The sequence below is a fragment of the Haemaphysalis longicornis genome, unplaced genomic scaffold (genome assembly GCF_048455015.1).
Source record: "Haemaphysalis longicornis isolate Haplotype H1 unplaced genomic scaffold, Haemaphysalis longicornis Haplotype H1 scaffold_10, whole genome shotgun sequence".
Classification (NCBI taxonomy): domain Eukaryota; kingdom Metazoa; phylum Arthropoda; class Arachnida; order Ixodida; family Ixodidae; genus Haemaphysalis; species Haemaphysalis longicornis.
In genome coordinates this window covers 99,035,070-99,047,041 of record NW_027526204.1, presented here as the reverse complement: position 1 = coordinate 99,047,041, position 11,972 = coordinate 99,035,070, and the positions used below count along the sequence as shown (strand labels likewise).

The 11,972-nt window shown below is 47.6% G+C and overlaps 1 pseudogene; it reads right to left on the bottom strand.

The window, feature by feature from the left end:
- Positions 1 to 7,587: 7,587 nt before the first annotated feature.
- LOC144159966 (speckle-type POZ protein pseudogene) lies at positions 7,588 to 8,628 on the bottom strand (annotated as a pseudogene).
- Between the last annotated feature and the right edge of the window lie 3,344 nt (positions 8,629 to 11,972).

Sequence of the window (11,972 nt, the reverse complement as noted above, 5' to 3'; positions counted from 1 at the left end):
GTTTTTTTTTTCTTGAAGTATGAACCAACTCGCTCAGCAACACGTTTTGCCTCAAGCATGGCATGCCGCGGAAGCTCAAGCTTCTGATATTCCGCCCTATGCAATTGATTAAGAATACGGTGACTATATGTCCGCACATTGCAAATAAACCTGGCAGCTCCACGTGATTGAAAGTTTACTGATGACTGAAATCATTATGCTTGGCCGCGGCTGGATTTGCGGGAACAAATATAAATTTGTGGGCAGGCGCAATTGCCTAAAGATCGGTAAATGAGCTCAAGGTGCTCAAAGCAGCTCCGTGTATTATTCACTGCCATGTACATCTAAAGAACGCGACGTCCAGCTCTTTACAAGTTTTAGATGTTTCGAAAATATTCTGCAGTATGTGTTGCATCTATGACGGTCATTCCACTTCATGGTGCTACATGTAATGCGAGACAACTTCTGAGCTCCCTCCAGATGGTAACCTAAATTTATTATTTAGTCGCATATACGTGGATATTTTTCTGCTTATAATGTACTCAATCACGGCTGTGGTAGCAATACTGGCAATACTTCGTTTTTTTTTCAGCCAATAATTTAACTAATCTGAAAAGCATGTTTTTCTAACAACCAATTCAGGGCGAGGGAGAAGCAACATACGGACATTAGTCGTATTTGACGAGTCAAATCTTCAGGTTAGGGAGTTTTGGATGTGAAGCATTTCATTATCCTTGTGCCTGACTTGTTTTTGTACGTGTGAGCACAAATCGATACATATTTTGTGTAATTCATGCCTTGCTCCTCAGAATTTGTCTGACAGACGCAACGGCAGCACGCATCCTCATTTAGTTTTTGTTAACGTCTTTTCGTGTGCATGTCGATGAATACTTTGTGGTTTTGTCCATTAAAATGCTAGTTAAAATACACGTATTACCAATTACTATTTGTCGGGCGCATATAAATATATGGGCTATCTCTGCACGTAGATAAACGGGATTCATTATCATTATCGTAGTTGTCTTATTATTATTACAATTATGATTATTCTGCACTGTACTATCATCGTCACCGCTAAAAAAACGTCCTACCACTTCCACACCCCACTTCCCTAGAACGACCCAACAATCTGCGCCTGCCTGGAAGAGCAACTTACCCGCTCGGAGCGCAGGCGTGTAGCAACAATAATATACAAATTTACTCTCGCAAAACATAACCCTTGGTACAGCTTCTTTTAACTTACTTCTCCATGGGCTCCTGGGCTCCTCGACTGACGTTTTGGCCGGAGTTGCTCCCGTCCTGCTTGAAGGGCTTCAGGAGGGCCGTTTCCATAGCCGGCGTCTTTCACGTCTTCATGCTTTATGCACCAATTTATTGGAGGGGGCCGGTGGGGAAGGCGGGGATGAGGTGCACGCGTAGGCAGGCTTCACGCGCTCGCCGTTGACATACCATTCTGCTGGGCGGACATTTCAACGTGGAAGTCGCCCGGCCTAACACGACCTGACTGTTGTCCTTCGGAGTAGAGAGGTTTGTGTTGCTGCGTTACAGAGACAATACACGATGCCCCTGACGATGGAGCGAAACAAACAACCTTATGTTTGCCCCCTAGAATAATATTATAGTCCTTCGAAGTTTCACCATGCTAGATGCTTTGAAAGTAGGCTTAACCGCAAATTACAAACAAACGACGTTGTATTGTGCCCTCCTTGCAGCACACCAAGCTTCGCTGGTCATTCTTCGTCGAAGAGTGGGGGGTCACCGATGTTTTACTGCGAAGCAGATTATGCATGCACCCCCACCCCCCGTTTTCATTCCGGTGAAGCCGCTTTACTCGACGCCGCTCCGCCGTTCCTTTTCGCCTTCGTTTTCGGCGTTCCTTTTAGCGCACCGTCCTGTATTCTACGTCCAGTCGTTTTTCGCGCTTTTTCCCAAAATTTGCCGGTGCGTTTCACGTTTAAGCACGCTCACACAAGTGGTTGCCAGTTGCGGGGAGTGGAGAGAAGCAGGGAGGGCATGCACGTGAAGCTATATGTTTCATGCTCTCACTTATGGCATGTCCGTTGTGTTGGCTGGAGGTTTACACATACACGTCAAACAGTCGAATGCGGCCTGTCTGGTGCATTTGTTGGTCGAGCGGATAGCACTAAGATGCGTACGATGCGGTAGGCATCTTACGGGGTAGGCATCTTAACAAGTTTCATTCAACTAAATGGCTAGGAAGTACGTGTGCTCAATCGCAAATTACAAACAAACGTGGTTTGTTTCGGGCACTCAGTCGACTTAGTCCAGCTTGGCAGGTCATCCATCTTTGCAGAATAAAAACGCACTGATCATTTTTTACATGTATGGAAAAGAAAAAAATTCATCCCTCGGCAAAAACATCAAGGCATTGCTATCACCTGTGTTATTCACAACAATACACTCTAAGATGTGACCTTAGCGAAAGTTTGTTGTCTAAATGTTTTTAACCTCAGGCTTCCAAAAAATTAGGACGTTGCTGTTGTCCTACACTTTTAAAACAAGGAAATCGCCATAAAATGTTACCTTCACGCCACATTTATTCCTTCGTAGTCTCGCATTTACCCCTTTTCGAGGCTTCGCAGTTTTGTGTTGCATTAAGGTCACGTCCTTTTAAAGCGTTTATTAGTTTAAAATGTGCGGGCTAAGTTCACCCGCACACTTTAAACCAATAAACGCTTTAAAGACATTTGTACAGACTATCTAATTGGCCTCAACGTTACAGGAAATCATATAGTAATAAAGCAATTTGAAAATGGCTAGACGAAACAGCGTGTTGATACGCCAGTCAGCGCGGTGCACTACGCGGTATGTGCATTGCAAGTTCACCAATGGGCTCTAATTACTATGTTACTACTAATACCCTACAGCAGAGAACGTTAAAGTTTCCCTAAGAGCGTGATCTCTCCAATCAGTTGAATTTTCGGCACTCTGGGATTGCTTATGTCGGAATTCTGAGCGCACTGCTTATTGCATTTGTGTGAGATACCTCAATGCTGCAGATAAAAATACGGAGATTTTACTGTCCTAAAATGCGTCAAGAGATTTACGAATACACGTTTAACTTTACTTAATACCATTATACTGCAAATCGTCAGCAAATCTTCCATACGAAAATTCCATTGACATTGCCATGAGTAACTTTGAGAACTAAAGTCTTACCAGATATCTTAACCATGTTTGGAGGTATTGATAAATTTGTGAAAACGCATTCAAACAGCAAAGTACTCATTTGATTAAACAGCTTTAGGTTGCGAAATATGTTTATACCATTTGCGTCACTAACGGTTTCACTCATAAACGAATCAGATACTTTACTGCCTCGGTGCTTTTGCGGGCGTCAGCGTGAGGACTGGACATGCAAAATAAAATTAAAATTGTTTACTGGCAGAAAAGATTTCGTGATATAACGTTAGAGAATCTGAGAGAGCCTGAGAGCACTGGGAGCGTTCCGTAACGGTGGGCCTGCGTGGAGCGACTTCTCCTGACACAGACATCACGCGCCGTGCAGGCGAGTCCTCATCAGAAGCCACGTCCGTTGAAGCATTTCGCCCTTGCTGCTACCGGGAACGAGCGTACGCTGAAGCAGTGGTTCTACAAGACGGGCTTAATCACCGCTGACAACTACTGAGGTCCCACGGTTGAAGACCGGCGCCATGAACGATCTTCGAATACCTGGTGGCCCGCCCTTCCGAAAGTATCCGATGCGGCGCGTTCACGGCCGGCGCTGGCTGCCCTCAGCTGTGGTCGCCGGCGCCCTCGTCAGGAAGCGTGCGATGATGATGATGATGATTAAGTTTTTATGGCGCAAGGCCGACTAAGGGCAAGGAGCGCCAAGGGAAAGTTGTTTTATGAGAACGAAGTGATAGTAAATGTAAAACATTTAGCTAGAAATATACATGAGATGACATAAAAGACAATGTACACGACTGGTGCATAGAGCCAGGGTGTCAATATGCATGGTAAGTAATGCGAAACTGGGCATCGCTAAAAACGTAAAAGTACCCTTGCGGTAATTATGTCGTCGTCTCCTAATAAGTACGATTAGTGAAGACGTATACCATTCACAATGGCTGCCACTGCTCAGGCCGTGCAGCGGTACACCAGTGCCAGAGACGACCCGGCTGTCCTCGCAGGCGGCTCCAGAGTGACTGCAGGCTCCCGTCCGTGTGGGTCCGAGGGGGTGGTGTGTCGTCAGCCTGACCTGGCCCCCGCGCACGCTTGTTGGATATCCAATTCTCCGCGCAATTAGATACAATGCGTGCGGGTTATTGCGGAATTTTATATAATGCGTGTAATAACCCGTTATTCCCACTCTACTCGACGGTTCGCCACGCACGCGTTCCTGGTGTGGCAATCATGAGGATACACCGATGCAGCTGTTTTAGCACTTCCACGTAAAGAATAGCGAGTGTTCAGGCACAGATGAGCAGCATCGGTTCTTACAGCGTGCATGCGAGTGTAGACGCCGTATCTGGGCTTTGGACTGTTGAGGAGTTGACGTTCTGCTTCGGCAGAGTAGCGATGGTTTACGTTTTCACCACGCAGATAGCCGTCGTGAGCATTGGAGATAGTACTGCTTCTCCTGCAGCAAGTGTGGAATGCCTCTGCGCGCCAGCAGGTCGGACGCGGACAGCGTTTTTCTGCTAAGAAGGGTGCCTCGCGCGTAAACACGTGTGCTCTCGCCGCAGTGCAACTCCCGCAGGTGGACAACAATTTCTGCGGTGGGCGCGTCGTCGAAGGGATGCCAGCTTTGTTGTTAGTGGCCTAGTTCATTACTTGTTCCGTTATCCGAACCAGGATCTTTCATTTACTTGACATAAGTTAGTTAGTTCACACTAAAGTTGTAAATGTTACAGAATCACCGTTAGCTGTCAATGCATGACTGTCTCGGAGGGAGTATGGACCCGTAAAACGGCTGTAACCCTTGTTCAATCGAAAGTATCGAGAAACAATTGTGATCACAATTATCCGAAAAGGCTAGTCTAACATTACGCAGAGTTTTGCTTAGTTTCCACAATTACGTACTCCACAATAAAGTAGAAATATTGTTTAATTCCCGTTTGCTGTCAAAACATGAGCGATCATGGGTGGGGGAGGGGGGAGAGTCCCGTGTTCTCCCGCCAGAATAAAACTCTAGTCCAAGCAAAGCTCATTCAGATAACTAACTACAGGAGGCATGCTGCATAGCATATTGCAAGCGAAGCTGTTTTGTTTCATGCACCCCTTGCACTGCGTACAGCTTCACTGGTCATCATTGTTCACAGAGTGGACGGGCACGGTTTCTTTGCGTATTTTCTTGTCTGCCTGCTTATATCATGTCTTTTTGCTGTCGTTAGATTCCAGCGTGAGCTCCGATGTAACAAAGAAATGTAAAATCTTCTGTATTCTAGCAGGTAGTGTCGCGGTTTCTAACACTAACAGATCGGGTTCAAGCGCCAGCAATTCAGCCTCTTTTTATCTCCGGGATTTTTTAACTGCAGAGCACTTTCTGGCCTCGCCTTGTCGTTGTGGATGGCTCGCTGGACCCAAGTAGAATCACACGGCGTTCCGTCGTAGCCCCTGTCGTCGCGGGGTAACACTGAAGCTTCGAAAGCCAAGCGGTTTATATAGTCATAAGCGTTCGAAACTCGTGAACCGCTGGCACTTGCAATACGTCTCTCCGTTCTTGAGCCCAAAGAAAATTGGAGGTACGTTTGAAGTAAAAAAAATTGGCCGCGTATCTGCTCCTTTCGTTGCAAGTGCCGTCAAAAGACGATAGTCTTTATCGGCTTTTGCGAAGTAAATGCCTCCCTTCGCTTTCCCGCTAACCTCTCATGTTGTTCCTCTTGTGTCGCGCTCCTCCCAAGGTAAAGACTCCAAAGGTTTGCTTAAATCATTTTAAATTTCCCGCGTTCCACTGCTCCAAACCGGGTGTCTCGATGCGAACGCTGCGGTACGGCGAAGACGCTCGTTAATCGAGGCGGCCTACTTCACCGTTTCTAGAACCGCGTTTCCCTACTCCACGTGCGTTGCAAGCAGAACGTGAAACCTATCTAGTGGAATCTTGCGTAACTGCCGGTTGATTTCTTAAAATGGCGCCAGGAGCTATAGTGGCGCGGGCGACAGCAGGCGACGGCGGAGTGAATTCTTTTTCTGCAGTTGATGAAGTATTTAATTGCCAAAAGTCAAGCATGTTTGATTTTTTTATAAAGTAACACTGCAAATATCACTTCTGTATTGATTTGTTGTCTCATATTTGCGTAATGTATAGTTCTTCTTCAACAATGTTGACAGGTATGAACATTACACCGGACATAGACGGGTAGATTTAGCTGTGACTATATAAGACTATTGCGCAGGCATTGTTTTGCTTTGGCCGGGTGGCTAAATCGAGTCACAGACAGACCAAAATTTCCGGGTTTAAGTCGCCCAAGAAAGACTATCGTCTTTAATATACGTTATTAACCGGCAGCGTCCGCGTTCATTGAGTTAGGAACGCTCGTTGGGTTGGTTTTTACGATTATAAGCGAAAGAAAGTTGCAGTGCAACGCCGGCACGTGCGGTAGAAAAAGCAAGCAAGAAAACAACAGAACTCCCGCTGGCGCAGTTTGAGGCAGGGGGCGCGCGAGCACTGCGAAGGCGGGAAATTTGAATTGCATCGGGTGGTAGCAGTGGGAGCATAACGGCGCTACAGCCCATTATGGCAGATCACTGCTCTGCACTCCCAACAGCTTTCACATTGAGTGGAACGGCGTTAATTTCTATTCGTGAAAGCTCCCTTGAAAATTTTATTCTACGCATTCTTTCCGTAAATAAAAGTTTGAGGTTTGCTTTAGGCGCTGAGAGCAGCCAATTACCTCGTTTACGTGAAGGTCTGCATCGTATCGCCATTTTCCGTCATGTACATAAATGAGAAAGGAATGTCCTTGGTTACAATCTATGGGCCTCGTGTTATCCGTTTGCAGATCTGTCATCGCCAAGATTAGCAATAATTTTTTTTTTACATCGAGCTGCCGCTAATGAGCGGATGAAGTGTTGTATGAGCCATACAACGTTGGAATCTACGACCAGAGTCGTACAATACAGCATAAAAGATAAGAAAACGCTTTTTAACGCTCCTTATCAAAACACTCCAGGCGCCTCCGTCATAGATAAATAGCGGATCCGGGGTCCCGCTTAATTAAGAGCAAGGGTCGCTCAGTAGGTAGATCGCCCTAGGCTTTTTTTTTTTTTTTTTGCGCCTTACGCCATTAAAATTCTAGCATCATCATTAATTCTGCTCGTTGTGGATTTCCTCGCACAGGCGGAGAGTGGCCTTGGGAGTCAGGCTCCATTGACTCGCTAATGAACTATATTTGTACAGCTAAATCAGCGCAATGCTTGCAGCTCTTGGCGCCGTCAAAATCATAAAAGTAGTCACGTGCACTTTCAGGTGAATAAACAAAGCAACTCTATGTTTTCTCGAACGTTTACTGCCAACGAACCTTTCGCAACAGCCGTCGACAAGGCAACAAATAACGTCATTTGTGGTGGAGTACCAAAGATAAGATCTGCTCCGCATCTACACGGCGTTCGCTTGTGTCCGAGACCAGTTTCGGAAGCAACGTTTCACACCACCAGCGCACGCAAGACTTCTGCAACAAGGTGTGGTTTCTCGCTCGCCACGTTCTTCCAGCCATCTGTCTCCACCACCCCAGCTGCATGCGCTTTGCAAAATCGGATAGCGCTCGTCTTCAGCTGGTCGGCGTTGTGCATGTCGGCCAGGGCTAAAACCTCCGCAGCCGTTCGCACAGTTAATTTAGAGCACAGGACGTGTTCGCCCATCGCTTTCAGCCTCCCCAAGTCATACTTGTCGGCTACGGCGAGGATTTTATCGGCCATCAGGTTCAGCTTAGGCGCGCGTCCCGTATAGATGAACTCGATCACCTCGTGCAACACATCGAAGTCACAGTCCGTAACCACGACTCGACCTTGCTCGTTCTCTTTCATTTTGTGGTCGAACATGGCGGCGAAAACGGGGCTGCGGGCGGCCAGTATAAGTTTGTGTGCGTGAACCTCTTTCCCTTCAACACAAAAGATGACGTCCGAGAACCGACGAGATACCAGCAGATGGCCAAGGTCTTGGGAGAGGTGACAGTCTGGAACCTGTACCGCTACCGATGTGTCTTGCGACGAAGTGTTCGCAATGTTCACGATACCGACCACCTCGCAACATACGGTGAGTTTGTCATTTGGCAGAAGGCGAGCAGCATCGTTCAGAAGACAGCTCCTCTCTATGAACTTCGAGAAGCCCCAAGAACTGCCGGCATAAAAGTGGGAAGTCCCTTCGTGGACGCTGGCCTTCTGCCCTCCTTCGGCAATCACGGCGAATTTATACTCAATGAAGTATGGGCTAGGATTGCTGGAGCTGGCATTGAGCACGTAGAGGGATACGAAGTTCTTGCTGGCGCTGTCCACACCGTTCGGGTACAGCGTCAGACGCCATTTTTCATTACCGGGCCCCGTCGTTGAGAAGGACGAACTTTGTATTACCTCCGTGGTCTTTTCTCGACGGAGGCTGAAGTCGTGAATCGTCCAGGTGCAGGTGAACTTGGTGACATTTAAATGCGTTTGACAAGAAATCTCTGTGACATAGTCCGCCTCACGCATTGTGAGCGACGCCATTGGAAGAGTCACCCTCAAACAACGTGCAGAAAACGTAGCGCAACAGGTAGGTTCCAACTTGTGAACTCACCAATGAACGGCGAAAAGATCCGCAGCAGCACAATCACACTTCGATTATAGGTACATATAGCCAACACTACGTGACTACGTGAACACCGTTGTTTTGCCGCCGTAAACTTTGTGCAGATTTCAGGCAGGCGCTGTCTCGCTTAAGCAGCTAGGCCACCTTGCGGGGACGTGGCGCCATCTGGAGGGCATTATCGCATCACTCGCTTTCCTGGAACCAGGCGTGAAAGCCTCGGAGGAAAGAGACTATGGGAAGGAGCATGCGGCCAGCCTTCGCAAGCCAACATCCTCTTGCGCCGCTTTTATCTCTCTTGTTCTCCCGCGCGCTGTATCACGGGGATTGCCTTCAGATACCCGAGTTATTTTTTTATTTTTTTTGTCGGAACGAAATCAGAGAAGGCGCGCCGTGCGATACTCCTCTTCGATCTGTGAGAGGACGCCTGGGTCGGCAGCGTTGCGCCGACCGCGCTTAAGAAACAAGGTGTCGTATTCCCATGGCTCGCATGCTGGAAGTATTGCCGCTGGAAGCACGAAGCAAGGCGAGCGCTCGATCTCGTGCCCAACAACGAGCATACCTGGGAGCTTCGACAAGAATATGACGTTAATATGCACGTCTTGTTACGCCATCCCCGTACGACATGCGCAATTTGTATTCGAACGCGGCCGGAAACTCGTACGCACTGATCGGGAATGCTACGGTCGCATGACGTTTGCCGGGCTTCCTGCGAGGACTCCTTTTCACATTTTGAGAAGTCTGATTCTCTCAACTTTCACTTCGCGTAAAAAACGGCCCCGTTAAGTGTACCCGACGGGCTGTGAGGTGTCTCGAAGCGCAAAAAGACGTGCTTTTGTTTATGTGCGCAGTGTCATATCTTCGATCTTTATTAGGTGCTCGTACACGGCGACATGGGTGTCGTGCGCAATGTCATATCTTCAATCTTTATTAGGTGCTCGTACACGGCGACATAGGTGTCGTAGGCCAGCTGTGCGCTTAATTGTCCCATTCCCGGGATACGTTTTATCTCATTTAGACGTTAAAAATAAAATAAACAGTGCCCTTCCACTGTAAAGAAAAATGGCCAGCGAAGCGGGCGTAGCCCGAAGAGTGCATGAAACAAAACACCTTACAAAACAACTTTGCTTGTAACTTGCGCTTCAACACACATGCTATTATTAATTTGCCGACGGAGGCTTGGAAGGGGTCGAGTTTTATTCGAGCGGACAAACATGGGGCTGTACACCCCTCTTCTCCTGTGCCCCGGCTCTCGTCAAGCGCTACCGTGCATGTAATGCTTGGCATAATGAACACGACGTCATCGATGCGTATGACAATGACTACTACAAGCACAGTGCATAGCGACGAGGAAATATTTAAATAAACCATTTCAAACTTGTAAAAGTGCGTGATAATGCGTCTTTGAGCGCTCACGTAGAAAGAAATCGTGCATCTTCGCTATGCTTCAAGCCCTACGCGACATTTTCAAGCTTCGCCAATTTTTCTCCAGAGACAACCGCTAACGACCTCACCGGACACCCCTCCCGCGGAGCACCATCTATGACGGCAGGCTGCCACTCTCAGGCCTTCCGCAGAGACCCCGGGTCTTCAAAGGTCGTCCGTGAGACTGGTACACTGCGCACGACCTCAGCCGTGGTGGAAACCGTACATAGTGAACGGCACACGTCTTACCGCATGATTCCCAACGAGAGCACGGGCGACCGCAGCTGAAGGCAGCCAGCGCCAGCCGGGAACACTCCGCCGCCGATACTTCGGGAAGGACCACCCGTTCATCGAAGATCGCCTTCAACCATCAGGCCTCAATTGTGAGCGGCAAATAAACCCCTCTTGTCGAACCATGGAGGAAGAAAAAGTTTCTCTTCCTCCATGTGTCGAACCACTGCTTCTCTCTCTCTCTCTCTCTCTCTCTCTCTCTCTCTCTCTCTCTCTCTCTCTCTCTCTCTCTCTCGCCTGCACGGCGCGTGATGCCTGTGTCAGGAGAAGCCGCCCCACGCTCGACCACCGCTATAGGGGAACGTTCCCAGTGCTCTCACGCTTTCTCTGATCCTGTAACGTTCCCTAACGAAGTTTCGCCCTGCCATTAAACCACCTTAATTTTCACTTTCAAGTACAGTCCTTATGCTGACGCTCGCAATAGCACCTGGGTGGCCGCGGCAGCCGCTTTCCTGGCGGAGGCAAAAAGCGAGAATGTCCTTGTGTTGGAGCTTTCGGGGCACACAAAAGATCCCAAAGTGGTCAAAATTCATCCGAAGCCCTCTACTACGGCACGCCTCATCGCCTGTGTAGCGTCGGCGCGTTAAATACCACAACCAAATCAATATCACTTAGGCAATAAAGTGACAAAAATGGCTATAAACAAATTTCGCAAGCTAAAGCAGTTTAATCAAATCGACTACGCGGCGAGAACGTGTTTTGGCAAATTATCAGTACCTCCAAACGTCGTGTAGCTATCCGGTTAAATTTTGCTTCTAAAAATTATTCATGGCAATGCCAATGAAAACTTTTAGAATAGGAGTTTCCGACATTCCACCTAAAAAAGGTATAAAATAAAGTAAAGCTTATATTCGTAAATTCCTTGCCGCATTTTACGCCCGTAAAATTTCCGTTTTTGTATCTCCGACATTTAGGTAGCTCGCACAAATGCCTAAACAAAGCTCTCGTAATTGTCCTTTGCCAGGCCGAGAAAAGCGCTCGTGCCGGTGAATGGGAAAATCAGAATAGGTGGCTCTTTCAGCCATTTGTTGCCGGTGACGCTGTTGTCCAATATTGCTAACCATGGGGAACGCCTGCGGTCACAGCTAAAAGGCTTGCTGTGCATACCATAGAGTTTCATACTAATATATACTGGAGGGAAATCTGCTGCCACTGTCTAGGGGAGACGCGCTTCGGCGAGCGTTCCGTCATGTACCGGGCAGGCACGTTCCACTTGTTCTTGGCAAGACTCATGAAGTGGCTAAAAAGTTGGCGCTGGCTGCAAAAAAGCAAAAATATTACAGCACAAGATTAATCAAATTTGTTTTGTTATTATAAAATTGAACCTCCAGAAAGATGAATTTGTGAGTGATTATGTAGAAGCTTCATGCACGATGAACAAAAAAATGTTACCCTTCTTTGTTGATTTTCGCATCGAGGCAAAAAAGAAGCCATAAGTCAAGTAGGCGAGGAACGTCGCTAGCAGCAATGACACCACCCACGGCGGCCCGGCAGCGACAGATTTCCCTCTAGTATATATTAGTACGAAACTCTA